At 38.7% G+C, this 16189-nt stretch overlaps 1 long non-coding RNA gene across 1 annotated transcript; it reads right to left on the bottom strand.

The window, feature by feature from the left end:
- Window positions 1–1841: 1841 nt before the first annotated feature.
- On the bottom strand, window positions 1842–4470 carry LOC138819625 (uncharacterized). The gene is made up of 3 exons (XR_011369529.1): window positions 4310–4470; window positions 3810–3926; window positions 1842–3158 (listed from the first exon to the last, which is right to left on the bottom strand). It is a non-coding gene; the product is annotated as an uncharacterized lncRNA (long non-coding RNA).
- Between the last annotated feature and the right edge of the window lie 11719 nt (window positions 4471–16189).

Below are 16189 nucleotides of genomic sequence, written 5' to 3'. Positions count from 1 at the left end.
CCCCCACATTTTATAACTTTAGCTTTTTACTACTGTCACAGGATGGCAAGTTCCTGTCCCTTACGAGGTAAATAGTCATGGACATTAGGCATGCTTACAAACTGTCTTCGTATGACCTCCTGGCTCTGATCAATTCTTGAAGGGCCGTGCACAAATGACTCTAGGATCTGACATTTCTGCCATCCAAGCAGTGGCTTACTACCTCTGGATGCTCCACCATTGCTTTCGTTCCAGGAGTGTCTTCTCCACACTGGAAAAAATGCCTCATTGGCATTTCCCTTAGTTGGTCGCTGAACTTGAACTCAGGGCCTGAGTGCTGTCCCTCAGCTCTACAGCTCAAGGTTAGCACTCTGCCACTTTGAGTCCCAAAGCAACTCTGCTTGCTCGTTCAGCACTCTGCTGGATGATTAGAGGTGACAGTCTCACAGGGACCTTTTTCCTCCCTGGGCTGGCTTCGAACCAGTTTGCAGATCAATGAGTCTTATAGAAGGCCACTTTATTCCAATTAAAAGCAACAAGGTGGTCAACATAGAAGTAGCTTTTAAGCATGCTCTTACCTGGAACTTATAAAAGCCAAAATTACATCTAACAAACTTGTAAGAATCCTTTGTACTTTGCTCTGGGCTTGCTGGAAACTGTTTAAAAAAAAAACCTATAAGAGCAAACTAGAATAGCAATTATTTTGGTAATCCTAATTTTTCCTTTGTGCACTTTGAGGCAAATATTAAGAACAATTTTACTCTTAAACTTTATATCCAAAAATCCATTCCTAATTTTTAAGCCTCCTATTAATCTCCTTTTTAATATTCTATACATTAGTTTTTAGTTGCATTTTAAAAAATCTCTTAAAATCTTGAGGCAAAGTGTCATTCATTGTCTCTTGGCTGCTTGTTTTAAAACAGATACACACTAAAACTTTTAAACTTAAATGTCAATTTTTCCTTAATGCAAGAATTACAATCACCATCACTGTACCAAGAAGCTAGACATAACACTCTTATGACTTTTAGAAACATATACTACTTGTAGAACATCATTGAAAGCAAATCACATTATACAAATAAACTTTTTAACCCTCTTTTTAAGTCCAAGGGGCAGTTTTAGCAATACTAATCAGATCATCACATCACTCATTTTAACAATCATGTTTCCAGTGTCAATCTGTAGGGAAAAGGGACAGAACAAAGATGGGCCACTTGGCCCCTCCTATGGAATGGGCACGTACCTAAGCCAACTCTTTAGTGTTAGGTGAACTGCCTTTGTGCCAGCTTGCCCCCTTTCACCATGCATGGACTCCTCCCAGGGCCTGTCCCATTATCTGTGGACTTCCTCAGGGCCTGTCCCACCATACATGACCAGCTGAACTGCACTTCTGCCTGTTCACTCCTCACCCCTAAAGACAGGTCTTCTGTTGGTTTCTAAGTTTTCCCTTTTCTTATCTCTTGGTTCTCGAATGAAATACACAGTTTTAGACAGACAGAACAGGTAACATCTTTGACAGTGTTAAACTAACCTTTACACTTAAATTTCTAATATTTATCCCCAAATTTTAGCCAAGGAACTAAATTCCAAACAGCCAATGTATTTGTGTTAAGCCAGATATCTTGATTACAGTATAAACAGCCTTATGCATTTTAAAATATTAGATTTTAAAATACCAGATTTCTAATTTTTTAATTTTTATTTATTTTTATTGTGAAAATACTGTACAGAGGGGTTACAATTAGATGGGCAAGATAATGAGTACATTTCTTATCAAGCATTGTAGCCTCCTCCTTTGTTTCCCCTTTCCATCCCTTCCCAGCCTCCCCCCACCCCCCCACCCAATCCTTCCTGCCCCTCCCCCCCACAACAAAGTTGTAAAGTTGGTTTTCCACATGAAAACTTGTACTTTTCATTGTTGCAACGGGTCCACCTGTATCCTTATTTAAACGACTTGTTTTTCCCCTTCCCCTCCAAAAATTATACCGACATCAAATACAGTGAAAGCAGGGGTTATACTGTGGGGGAGGGACATACAAAGCAACAAAGAAATAATCTTATAAATGCATTAGAAACAAATGCATGAAAGAAAAAAACACATTTGAATACATATCTTAGAGTTCATTTTCCTAACATCACCTGATCTGACCTTTTCTGCTTGACTCAGACATATACTAGATATTGCAAATAAGGGAAACAATGGGACCTATGTTTCTTTGGACCTGACTTACTTCACTTAATATAATTTTTTCCAAGTCTTTCTATTTCCTAACACATGGGGCAATGTCATTCTTTCTGATGGAGTCATAGAATTCCATTGTGTATATATACCACATTTTCTTGACCCATTCATCTACTGAGGGGCATCTGGGTTGGTTCCATAACTTAGCTATAGTAAATAGTGCTCCAATAAACATAGTCGTGCTGGTGGTCTTGTTTGTATACTTTTGGGTAAATGCCCAAAAGTGTGATTGCTGGGTCATATGGGAGCTCTATGTGGAGTCTTTTGACGAACCTCCATACTACTTTCCAAAGTGGTTGAACAACTTTACATGACCACCAACAATGCAGTAAGGTTCCCTTCTGTCCACATCCCCTCCAGCATCTGTTGTTTTTAGAGTTCTTGATTTCAGCCATTCTAACTGGAGTGAGGTGGTATCTCAATGTTGTTTTGATTTGCATTTCTTTTATGGCTAGAGAGGTTGAGCATTTCTTCATGTGTTGATTGGCCATCTTTCTTTCCTCTTCAGAGAAGTTTCTCTTTAAGTCTTTAGCCCACTTAGTTATTGGGCAGTTGTTTCTTTGAGGATTTGTTGTCGGGGGATTTAATTTTTTGAGTTCCAGGTATATTTTAGATATGAGACCCTTGTCCATTGTATGGCTAGTGAAGATCTCCCAATCCGTAGGCTTTCTATTGATCTTGCTAGCTATGTCCTTTGCCATGCAGAAGCTCTCTAACTTCATGCAATCTCATTTGTCCAACCTTTCTTTGATTTGTTGTGTTTCTGGGTCTCTATTAAAAAATTTTCAGCCTGTGCCAAGGAGACCTAGCATTTCTCCTATTGCATCCTGTAATGTTTTCAGAGTGTCTGCTTTGACTCGAGGTCTTTGATCCATTTGGAGTTGATTCTGGTGCAAGGTGATATGGCCCCCATAAACAGGCGGGAATTGCAATCCTAATATCAGATAAAATAGACTTCAAATTAAAATTCGTGAGAAGAGACAAAGAATGTCACTACATACTAATTGAGGGATCTCTCCTTCAGGAGGATATTACAATTCTAAATATCTATTCACCAAACAACGGAGCACCCAAATTTATCCAAGAAACACTACTTTCCTTCAAATCCTACATAGATCCAAAGACATTAATTGTTGGGGATTTTAACACACCACTTTCCCAACTAGATAGATCAACTCAGCAAAAACTCAACAAAGAAACCGCAGATCTAAACAACTGCAAAGATCAACTAGATTTAACAGACATCTGCCGAAAATTTCACCCAGCAGCATAAGAATATGTCGCGACCACCTCGACCAGCAAGGAAGACACAATGTGGTTTATTCAGGACCTTTTACAACATCTTCTCTCCTGCTTCTTCTGCCCGCTTCTTCCTGCTTCTCTGTCTCCCCCCCCCCCCCCCCGCCCCCGCGCTCTGGTTATAAGTCTCCTGGATGGCAAATCCTGAAGCACCACGTGGCATATACCGATAGGGTCGCAAACACGGAAGCAAACTAGGAGCCAAGTCATAGCCATATAAGGAGTTGTTTTTACAGAGAGCACTTGTCACCGGGAAGACAGAAGGCGGGAGCCAGCGCCATCTTACCAAGGAGCTACAATGTTGCTTTTGCGGCCACGCCTTACTGCCTGGCCGTCTTTGGTCGTGGCTCCCGCAGCTCTCCACAAGAATACACGTTTTTCTCAACAGCACATGGAACATTTTCTAAAATAGACCACATTTTAGGCCACAAAGCAAACTTGTCCAAATTCAGAAACCTTGCATTCTCTCTGACCACAAGGGAATAAAATTAGAACTCAACACCAGATTTTCTAATTTTTAAGTTAAAGAATCCTTAAAAAGCCGTTAAAAACAATGTGAAGATTCCTTAAAATTTTTGGTAATGTCCAAACCTCATAACCTTTTGAATTTTAAACTTAAACTCACCCATTGTTACAGCATGCTGACAACTCTTATCTTGAACATGTTCATAAACACATACAAAACACACAGATCTTAAAGCACACAAAAAATCAAAATCAGTTGTACGTACATTTTCTAAAGTTTTTAAAAAAATTTTAAGACAATATTTCTTTTAAACGAAGTACCTTTGTTGAGCTTCATTTTTCCAGGGCTTGCTTGTTTAGCAAGGTATTTCACTAATCAGTCTTTTGAATCCCTTCTGTTGGAGGAGGGCTGGGTGAGGGGGTCACCTGAAACTGAATGGGCCTGATTTTTACCCAATTTTGACAAAAGCACTTTACAAATTGTTAAGCTGTCTGGAGCAGCTGAAAGTCCAGATCAGGCTCACTGCTATCTACACCCTAACCTCTCCAGCAGCCTCCACCAGGAGAAGGTGCACCTGAGGCTTGTCCATGCCCCTCCTCTTGGCTGCTGTAACAAAAGAAGGGGGGAGGGAGACTTAGCAGGTCTGTGACCAAGCCCAGCCAGAGGCTGAGACTTTTATTCCCCCAGAGATGTTCAAATAAATATCAAAAACACTGATAAACACAAAAACCAAGGATTCACATTTAAAACTGGTACCAATTCTAAAACGGAACTAGACAAAACAACAACCAAAGGCTGAGTTGGGGACTAATGGGCCCCCAGAAATTTGTGCTGTTCTCAAGCTGAATCCAGAGTTTGCTGAGTGAGCCTGCCACTCTCACCCAGAACTTCCCTACCTCAGAAAACATAGAACAGAAAACACACCAAAGTAAACAAGACAGACAAGTGGCCACAAAGACAAAATCAGGTCTCAGTGAATGGGGCAACATCTCAACACCACTCACTTACCAGGGGACTCGGACCCCCTCTACTCACCTTGGGAGGATTTTTCTTTTAGATTCCTGCAAACATTGACCCAGGAGCCTTCCAAGGCAGAGGAGAATTCCCAGTCCTCTTGGGGCAAGGGAAAGAAGTTCCTAGTGGCTGTCCCCTCAGACTGACAGGTTCTCCCCCGTACTCAGACCCCCTGGGCTAAGGCCCGAGGCTAAGATCTTGCTGGTGCCACTTGCAGGTGGTCAGTGGCAGTTTCATAAAAAAAAGAAGGAGCTAGAGAGAAACAGATATTAAGGGGGTGTTAGCCAGTCTCCTCTGAGCCCTTGCATCAGGATGAATCTGGGAGAAGAAACATTCCAAGAATTCCAAAAGACACACAGACAAAACACTGAACCCTGAGACAAGACATGTTCACAGCATTTGCATTGTAGACTGTCAGTCAGAAAGTGCTGGACTACAAATGGGCCCAAATGTCCACACTAGTTGACAGTCTACCCTGTACACTATCAGTCAGAAAGTGCCGGACCCCGCACTAGTGGATAGCCTACCCTGTAAACTATCAGTCAGAAAGTGCCAGACTCAAGCTTCTGCACTAGTGGATAGTTTACCCCCCAGGAGATCTGAGGGACAACTCCCACTGGCCCCGTTGGCTGTCTTATAGCACGTCCGCCAAGACCTCTTGCCAACCCCAATACAGAACCTGCAGGGAACTCAAATACCAGATGATTTCAGAATGGCAATGCCTCTACTTACTTGCCGGGCTTCTCATGACTCCTTGGTTAAGGCGTCTGGGTGGGCTTTGGGGGGATTCCTGGCCAATGCACCAAATGTAAAACTGAATTTGGAATCCTTACCCAAAAGACCACCAGAGACTATCAACAATGTAAAAGCAAAGGAGTCTTTATTGCAAGCTGGAACTTGGTCCCCCCACAGCCCATGACGCTGAGAGGCCCCGAGACCAGGGTTGTAGTACTTTTTATACAATTTTTAGGGAAGGCAGGGACTTTGTATACATCATAGCATCTTACAACAAATTATAACACATCGCAGGGAAACTCTTAATACAATTCTATAGTATGATTGGCACACTACAAAGCAGAAACAGGTTGTTGGTTAGATCAGAGGGTTGAAGTACTTTAAACTGGTTGGCTTGCACCACAGGGAGTCTCAAGGACACACTTGCTAAACTGCAGGGTTCCTTTTTTAAACAAACACCACCTGTGGCCTGACTGCGGGGGTCACCATGCCCTCCAGCACCTGCTTGCCTGCGGTTTCCCCAAGGATAGTTTATGTTCCTAGTTGCCAAGGAATTGCTTCTTCTGTTCATTCCCAGGCCGGGCTCATGGTCAGCTGCATAACTCATACTTCAGAAGATGACATCTAGCTCAAGATGGAGTCACTCAGGCCTCAAGCTCCTCAACAGCCTCTTCAAAAAATTGTGCTGGTAGAATTGGCTGTACACAGAAAACTGTAGTTATATCCTTATATATCCCCCTGCACCAGAATCAATTCCAAATGGATCGAAGACCTCAATGTAAGTCCAGATTCCTTGAAAATGTTATAGGAAGGGTTAGGGGAAACACGAGGGCTCCTTGGCATAGGTCAAAACTTCCAAAGATCACGAAGCACAACAAATCAAAGTAAGTCTGGATAAATGGGATTACATCAAACCAAACGAATCAGTTTTCAGACTCAAAAGCCATGGAGAAGAGATAGTGTAGCACAGATTTATTAAGGAGCAAATCTACAGATGAGAGCCTCAGCCAATGCTAAACACTTACTACCTTTTCTAACTAGGTTATTTATAGTAGATTTACATGTATATAAGAGTTTTCTGGTGGGGATTAGAAAGAAAACAACTAATTCTAAGACATAGATAGCATGTGAAATGAGTTTTAGCTGGAGAAAGGGAGGGATTAAGGCAGTTGGGTCTATAACTCAAAGTCTTGGCTTGGTGCCAGCTAAGAAGGGCGTAAAGCAGGAGTGGTTATAAACAAAAGCACTGGTCTGAAGCCTCAAAATAAGGACCCTTGTCTATGTGAACCAAACAGTCTCTAACATGAGGTTTTATTTAAATTAACAAGCACAAGTTTAGATTTTTGCAGAGTGGGATGGTGTATAGTCACAGGCAATGTCTGCTATGTCAGGTAATGCAATCTACACTTTCACATGTTACCCAATAGCCAGGTTTCAACACAAATAGATACAATGAGATTGTACAAATGAGACTTTGATTTTTCCCTCTCATGAATCAAAATTCTGTCAAATGCTTTCTGTCCTCCAGATGTTAACACAACATTTCTCATTATCTTTTCTACTATTTTGTCTTCATTATTGATGTTCACAGTACTCTTTATTGTTGTCTTCTTTGTATATGCAATTTTTAGGGCTTGAACTCTATGTTTAATGGTCTCCATTGTATTTTTTGCTCATGGGTGATGACACTATTCCTTGAGCCACATCTTTACCTTCTCCTTCTTGCTGGATAATTGGAGATAAGTTTTCACATTTTTTGTATTTTTTATTTTTTTTATTGTGAAAATATTGTACAGAGGGGTTAAAATTACATGGGCAAGATAATGAGTGCGTTTATAATCAAGAACTCTAATGACAACAAATGCTGGAGGGGATGTGGACAGAAGAGAACTATACTGCATTGTTGGTGGGAGTGTAAACTTGTTCAACCACTTTGGAAAACAGTATGGAGGTTCCTCAAAAGACTCCACATAGAGCTCCCCTGTTTCCCAGCAATCCCACTTTTGGGCATTTACCGAAATGATCACAAACAAGACCACACTAAAGCTACCAGCACGACTATGTTTATTGCAGCATTATTCACCATAGCTAAGATATGGAACCAACCCAGATGCCCCTCAGTAGATGAATGGATCAAGAAAATTGGTATATATACACAATGGAATTCTATGCCTCCATCAGAAAGAATGACATTGCCCCATTTTTTAGGAAGTAGAAAGACTTGGAAAAATTATATTAAGTGAAGTAAGCCAGGCCCAAAGAAGCATAGGTCCCATGGTTTCCCTTATTTGAAATATCTAGTATATGTCTGAGTCAAGTTTTCACATTTTTGTCTGTTTAGACTGACATTGAAACAAAATCTTCAGTTCTTAGCCTCCTGAGTTTCTAGGATTCTACACATGAGCCTCTAACACCAAGCTTTGCTATACTGTTATTTTAATTATGTGGTAGAAGAAAGTGGAAGTATATTTGTGTTGTGTGCAATTTTCAAATACAAGTTTGAATCAACTGTTATCAATTTTAACTGTTAAATCAATGAATATTACACATTCCCACAGAAATATAATTGAAAAAAGGCATAATTGTTTTGATAAAACAAGTAATGGAACCATTTTTTTCACTTTACAATTCATGTTTTATATAACCTTAATTAGCGGACTTCCATGACTAAAAGTAAATATATTAATTGTATACCACAAGAAGCAAAGTGATTATAGTTAAGAATATATATTTCATCACAGCGAAAAGATAAGGGTTGAGCAGTCTCACTAAAAAGAAATGTTACACACAGAAACTAATCGATATGATATAGCTTGATAATTACACAAGATATAAATGAATGGGATTACCACACCATACCTCATAAATGTGCAAAATATAATTATGTAGGTAGGTGCCAGTGGTTCATATTTGTAATCCTAGCTAGTAAGGAGTGTGAGAGCTGAGAATCATGGTTCAAAGCCAGCCTACGCAGGAAAGTCCGTGAGACTCTTATCTCCAATGAGCCACCAGAAAACTGGCAGTGGTTCAAATGGTAGAGCACTAGTCTTGAGGTGAAGAGCTGAAGGACAGCGTCCAGGCCCAGATTTCAAACCCCACAACTGACAAAAATAAACAAATATTTTGACATAAAATTTAAAATATATATGCTAAAACTTTTTAAATCCTCACTAGATATAATAGTTTATATAAATGTAAAGAACTGTTTCTGGTTTTAGTTGAACCATGCCGGTAAAAGCAAAATGTCTTCTGAGCTTTTCAGTCTTTCTTTTTTTTTTAATTGTGAGAATACCATACAGAGGAGTTACAATTACATGGGCAAGAAAACTGGTACATTTCTTTTTTTTTTTTTTTTTTTTGATCCGGTCATGGGGCCTGAACTCTGGGCCTGGGCGCTGTCCCTCAGCTCTTCAGCTCAAGGCTAGCGCTCTACCACCTGAGCCATAGCATCACTTCCGGCTTTTTTATTTTCTGCTTATGTGGTGCTGAGGAATCAAACCCAGGCCGTCATGCATGCAGGGCAAGTGCTCTACCACTGAGCCACCTTCCCATCACAGGAGTACATTTCTTAACAATTTTTGTTGCCTCCTCTTTGTTTCCCCTCCAATCCCTTCCCATACTCCCCTTCCCCCCACCCGATCTACCCCCCACACCACACCAAAGTTGTAAAGTTCGTTTTTCGACATAACTACTTGTACATCTCATTATTGCAATGGGTCCACCTGTATCCCTAGTTAAACAATTTGTTTTTTCCCTTCCCTTCCACAAATACCAACATAAAATACAGTGAAAGCATGGGTTATACGGTGGGGAAGGGACATACAAAGCAACAAAGAAATAAACTTATAATATGTTAGAAACAATTGCATGAAAGGAAAAAAAAAACAAAAAAACATTTGAATATTTATCTTGGGGTTCATTCCCCTAACATCATCTTATCTGACCTTTACTGCTTGACTCAGACATATACTAGTTATTGCAAATAAGGGAAACCATTGAAATAGCACAAAGACATCATTGGACATGAGATAACACGTGTTTCAGAGACAACTTAGTAAAGACAAAATATGGAATTTAAATGACTTATAAAAACATTATCCATGTACATATGGCCATATAAGATGGTGTTAAGTGAAATGAACCCCAAGATAGGGACACAATTTATTGTTTCTTTTTTTGGGGGGGGTCCGGTCGTGGGGCTTGAACTCTGGGCCTGGGTGCTGTCCCTCAGCTCTTCAGCTCAAGGCTAGCGCTCTACCACTTGAGCCACAGTGCCACTTCCAGCTTTTTTCTTTTTGCTTATGTGGTGGTGAGGAATTGAACCCAGGGCCTCATGCATGCAAGGCAAGCTCTCTACCACTGAGCTACCTTCCCAGCCCCAACTTGTTTCTTTCTTGCTATTGTTTCCTACTCGTGCTGGATTTGAACTGCAACCCTCAGATCTCAGCCTCCTGAGTAGCTAGCATTATAAGTGTGAGCCACTGGCACATGGTTTAAGATCACATTTCTAACAGTGTACACTCAGGATCTGTAATGTGTATCTTCATCTATCTTTATATGAATCCTTGAGTTAAAAATATGGGCTAGAGCTTAGACTTCACACTCAAAAAATATTTCTAGTTTAAAAGTTGATACTCCTGGGGTGGGAAGGTGGCTCAGTGCTAGAGCACTTGCCTTGCATGCCTGAGGCCCTGGGTTCGATTCCTCAGCACCACATAAGCAAAAAGAAAAAAGCTGGCAGTGGTGCTGTGGCTCAAGTGGTAGAGTGCTAGCCTTGAGCTGAAGAGCTGAGGGACAGCGCCCAGGCCCAGAGTTCAGGCCCCATGACCGGATCCAAAAAAAAAAAAAAAAAGTTGATACTCCTGGAAAAATAAAACCTAAGAATATAAAGGAGTCTGGAAAGTTGAGTGTGCATCCAGCCTGGGAAGAACAGTCTCTGAGACACTATCTATAATTAACCAGCCAAAAACCTGGATTGGAAGGTTGCCTCAAGTGATGGAATACTAGTCATGAGCAAAATTGTTGAATAAGAGCTTGAGGATTTTGCATACATACATACAAACATACACATACATACAGAGACACTTCTATGTGCAAACACACATACACAAATGAAACAACTCTCAGAATGTGCAGAAAAGTTAGAAAACAATAGAAAATATGTCCTGAGTAAGACTAGATCAAATGATAATTTTTACTATGAGAAAGTCCTCAAGTGAACTTTCTTCAAAAATGTTTGAGTATATTACATAGGTAGGGACCAGAGATAGTAAGAAAGTCAAGTAATCATTATTAAAGGGATCAGATCCAATGAGGAATGAATCAGAGACCCCTGCAGGTGCATCTGAAAATGTTCATATACTGTGTCAAATATTAGAACATCTTTGAAAATAGTACATAAACAGTCTGAGCAGTCAGTCTAGTGAATAATATCATTGGAGAAGTTCAGAATTGCTAGTCTGTATCTAGATTAAATAAACCAACAAACTATGGCAGGGCAATGTGATACAAGCCTGGAATTCTAGCACTCAGACTAAGACAGGAGATTAGAGAGTGTAATTACATAGTGATACCTTCCCTGGACCAGGTAGTATAATTTTGTCTCAATGAAACATACCAAATAACAAGAAAGGGATTCACAGTTAGAAGTTTGGGATAATTTTGTCATTATGTTTTGAGAAGTCGTTTCCTATTGAAATGTAAGTCATATATAATCTTCAGTTGTGTTTTTAATACTCTCTTCTTTACAGAATATTCCTAGATGTGAAATGGCTCATGATTTCCCAACCAAAAATTTGAAAAAGTAAGTATCATTCTGTTGGATTCCAAAGAAATCTTGAAGGCTTACAAAAGTTTAAACCTGGAGAAATAGCAAAGTTCATCTAATGTAAGACTTTGTAGACCTTGCTAAATTAGAATTTAGATTTAAAATAAATATTTTGGTTTTGTTTGTAATTTCATATTCTATAGGATACTACAAAATTCTTTTTAAGTAGAGGGTTTAATTGACAAATTCACAAATGATTCTGGCATTCTATTTGCCTAAAATATTCTTTCAAGCAAGGTATAATTAGAACTTAGTTAATACATAATTCCAGCAGTTCATGTATAAAATGATAACGTGAATAATCTGGACAGAGTTGCCGACAAATGGATGATACCAATTTATAAATTTAGAAAAAGCAACTTTTTGAGGCTTTGGTGTAACATGGTGTGAAGAGAGCAAGTCTGTGACATCTTGGTTCTTCTATCTATTCGTAACACAGGAAGCAATTTCCTTAATTATGTGCCTCTGTATACAATGAGAAAAATGCTAGGGTTGGGGTTTGTTTTTATTTTGTTTTTGTTTTTTGTTTTGTCCTAGGGCTTGAACTCTTGGCCTGGCCATTCTCTCTGAGCCTGTTTTTGCTCAAGGCTCATGCCCTACCACTTCAACCTCAGTGTCACTTGTGTCTGGCTTTTCTTGAGCAGTTTATTGGAGAAAAGAATCTAAGGAAACTTCCTGCCTGGGTGGGCTTTGAACCATAATCTTCCGATCTTAGTCTCTGGAATATCTATAATAGATTAAAAATAAATATAAATATTTGCAAGTGTTCTGATTTCAAGAATACTACTGGGGGGGAAATGTTGCAGCAAAGTTTAGTGTAGTGTTCTTTCCACAAGAGGAAGGGCATCACATTAGCAGAAGTGTAGTATTTTTTCACAATAATGATAAACTAGTCATATTGTAAGTTTAGGGAATATTAACGTGCACATTACAAGTTGGAAACTGTTGGGTTAGGATAACTTTATGACATAAAAGTGTGGGATTGTTGGTCATAGAAATAATAGCTTACTCTGATGAACAAATGTTTACTCTTGAGGAATTAATTATTACAGATATTTTATAGTTTTATCCTCTACCAGAATGTGGCTATTTTTTCTGTTGACTTCTCAATATGTACCACCCCATTGGAATTTGCATCTATTGCAGAATTAAGTAACATGCAAACAGGTACTGTTTTGAATGTCTCTGGTACAGAACGTTCAGAATTTGAAAATGAGTAGTTAGTAGTCATAGGAATTTTGAAGAAAATATGTATTCTGTCCTCTTAATTATTCAGTTTTAAAAGTTAGCAGTTTCCATAGAATTAAACTTTTCTGTTTTACTATGGGACAATACTAAAATTATGTTTTTTTCAATATAATGGCAAGTATATTGTGAAAATATTGGATAACATTCAAGTTGATGACCCTCTGAAAAGAAGGGGTAATGAATTCAAATAGATGCCAAATAGTGTTCATTTTTTAAAAAGTTAATACACATAGAATAATTTTACTATACCAATACAGTGAAATTATATTTTATGTGCTTATTTTTTTATTTAATTTTATTGTCAAGGTGATGTATTGAAGGAGTTGCAGTAACTGTAAGGTAGTGAATACATAACATGTCGAACTTTTTTACCTCCCCCCTCATTTTTCTCACACTTTTCCTTCACTCCAATACCCCTCACAAGTTGTAATGTAAATTTCCAACATATTGTCTTGTGAGTATTGCTATTGCACTGGTTTGCCCTTTGTCTCATCATTTTGTTGTTCCTCTTCCCTTGACAAATTAAGATAAATGTATATACAATACACAGGGTCCTGAAATCAAATACAGCAGGGAATAAAACATAGGGGAAAAACACAAATGAAAAAAAGAAATCACATTGTACATTAAAAACAACAACCACAAAGAAAAACCTCTGTTTCCATATCTAGGAGTTCATTTTGCTCAGCATGATCTTATATGATCATATATACATAGCTATTGAGCCATTCTGCTCATCTGCTAGGACTATGTTAGACATTTCTTACTTATTGCATGAGGGAAACCATGAAATCTGTTTCTTTGTGTCTTGCTTATTTTACTTAGGATTTTTCCAAGTCTTTCCATTTTCTTATGAATTGGAAGCATAGAATTCCACCATATATATATATATATATATATTTATATGTATATATATATGTGTGTGTGTGTGTGTGTATATATATATATATATATATATATATATATATATACCACATTTTGCCGATTCATTCATCTACTGAGAGGCATATTGGTTTAAAACATGCTTGCATGTAAGTATCAATTAGGGTCATTCAAAAATGACAGATGCCACCAGACATACTAAAATCATGATTTCTAAGTAAGATAGGATTTTATGGTGGTACAAGTGTTGAGATATCTGGATGAGTCTAATCTTGCACTGAATTAGGCAGGAAGATATCCAATATCATATGGGATAAAAATGGTAGTGAGAAGATATTCCCTTGAGAAAGATATAGGAGGCTGCCAGAAGTATGAAGAAATTCAGATAATTTTGAAGGATTTAGAATTGCAAGCTCAAATATGTCTCTTTAAGTGGAAAGGCAAAAGAAGGGGAAGAAAATAAAATAACAGAAAGCAGATAATTGTCTCAACTTACAGTATAAAAAGACATAACCTATAACTTCCACGATAAAGAAAGACCAATATAATACATCCCACTTAATTTAGATACATGCAAAATATTTACTTGGCTTTTCCCACTTTAATGCTCCAAAATAAATGAAGACTTATAAGAAAAGCTATGTGATTGTCATTACTTCAACCTGAACACTAATTGTGATGAGCCCTTTTTTCTCAGTATGCTCTTGGAAAATACTCCCTAAATTGATGATGTTGTGGCTGATTAGAGTCAGCGTAACGGGCTTCTGCTTGTATGATAGTCCCAGAATGTTTTAATGCAGTTTTTTCTCAAGGTATCCAACATATTGTCTGATGCTGTACTTTGAACACACCCTCACACCTAAGCACATTATTTGAAATTGTACCTCAGCATTTCTTTGGCACATTCTACTTTGTGCCTTTGTCTTTTTTGCATGTTCCTTTTGATGTCACAGTTGCTCTATTTCCATTTCATCTGTACAAACTGCTAAGAACATTGTTCATCTACTGTGAAGACTCATGGTCTATGTTGAGGGGACAGAATGATGCAGGCTCCAGCCTCGGGATTGTCTGAGGACTGTGTTTGGGATTAGGAAAGCTCTTGGAATGCCAGGCTAGAGAGGGAAAACGTTCTCTCTCCCTATCTCCAGACACATGTCACAGATTCCTGAGAGCTGAGGAAGTGGCTCTTCTGCTTGCTTAAGCATAGATGAACATCTGGGCAAGCATTTTCCTGAGATTGAAGAAGTGGTTTGAGCTTGCTCTAAAATAGTTTAGATAATAATATACCTAGACATTGTCTCATAGGTTAAGTAAAAATGTATCTGTGGAAATTTTTTGTGTGAATGTTTTCTAACCAAATCTTGGCAAAGATTATGCTTGTTTGTCTTTAAATACCCACTAACAATAAAACACAGCATGCAGTGGCAATTGCTGTTTGCACGCTGCATCCCGTGTCCTGGTGATTTCGTGACCCTTACCCAGGGACCCCGACGCACTAGACGTTGACGATTGGCGCCTGAACAGGGACCCTGCATTGTTGAATTCAGGAAGGGATATTCAGGTAAGTACTTTTAATTACAGGGTGATGGGACAAGTTAGGTCTACTCCGTACTTACATATGCTTAAACATTTACTTGCTGCTTATGGTGTAAATATTTCTTCTTCTGACATAGAAATGTGTATTAATGTAGTTAGGGAATGGAATCCTTGGTTCCCCGATGAAGGAACATTATATGTTGATAATTGGAAACGAGTAAAAAATAATGAAGAAAGAGCTGTTTGAGAAGGGGAAAAGATTCCTATTAGATTTTGGTCCATTTGGGCTATTTTACATACCCTTTTTAAAGTCTTGAATGAGGAAAGATTAATAGCGGACTTAAAGAAAGAGGCCACTCCTTCTATTGTAGATTTACAATTGGACTCTGAGGTTAAGGACACAATAGATAAGGATGCATTGCAATTAACAGAGAAAAAACAAGAGGTAAAAAAGGCTTAAAAGGAACAAACTGAAAGTGTAATAAAATGTCTGAGCAAATGGAATTGATTTTATCAAAATTACAACATATGGAGTTGGAAATTAGCAGAGTGAAAGGAGAACCTGAGAAAGTGAAAGTAAAGCAGCCTTTGGCTCCTCCGCTGGCCGATGCAATCTTTACAGCGTCACTCCCTCACAAAACAGAGGGCTCAGACAGTGAGTTTGATGATGAAATGTTTATTTTTTCTTATCCTGTAATTCGACCACGCCCTATGAATGGTATAGCTCAACCAGCCAGATATAAAGGTGTTGCTGTTGATGATATTAGTAAACTCAAGAAGGCAGTGACGTTGTATGGTCAGCAGTCTCATTATGTTAAGGAATTGCTTAATGGGCTTGCTCAACATTACAATAATTTTGCTCCTGAGGATTGGAAGATGCTTTGTAGAGCCTTGCTTAAGGAACCTGAATACCTACGATGGCAAATGTGGTTTACTGAGTTATGTACAGAAAGGGCTA

Source organism: Dipodomys merriami, unplaced genomic scaffold, assembly GCF_024711535.1.
Source record: "Dipodomys merriami isolate MVZ:Mamm:240054 unplaced genomic scaffold, mDipMer1.0.p SCAF_801, whole genome shotgun sequence".
NCBI classification, from domain to species: domain Eukaryota; kingdom Metazoa; phylum Chordata; class Mammalia; order Rodentia; family Heteromyidae; genus Dipodomys; species Dipodomys merriami.
This window is presented reverse-complemented; position numbering and strand designations above follow the sequence as displayed.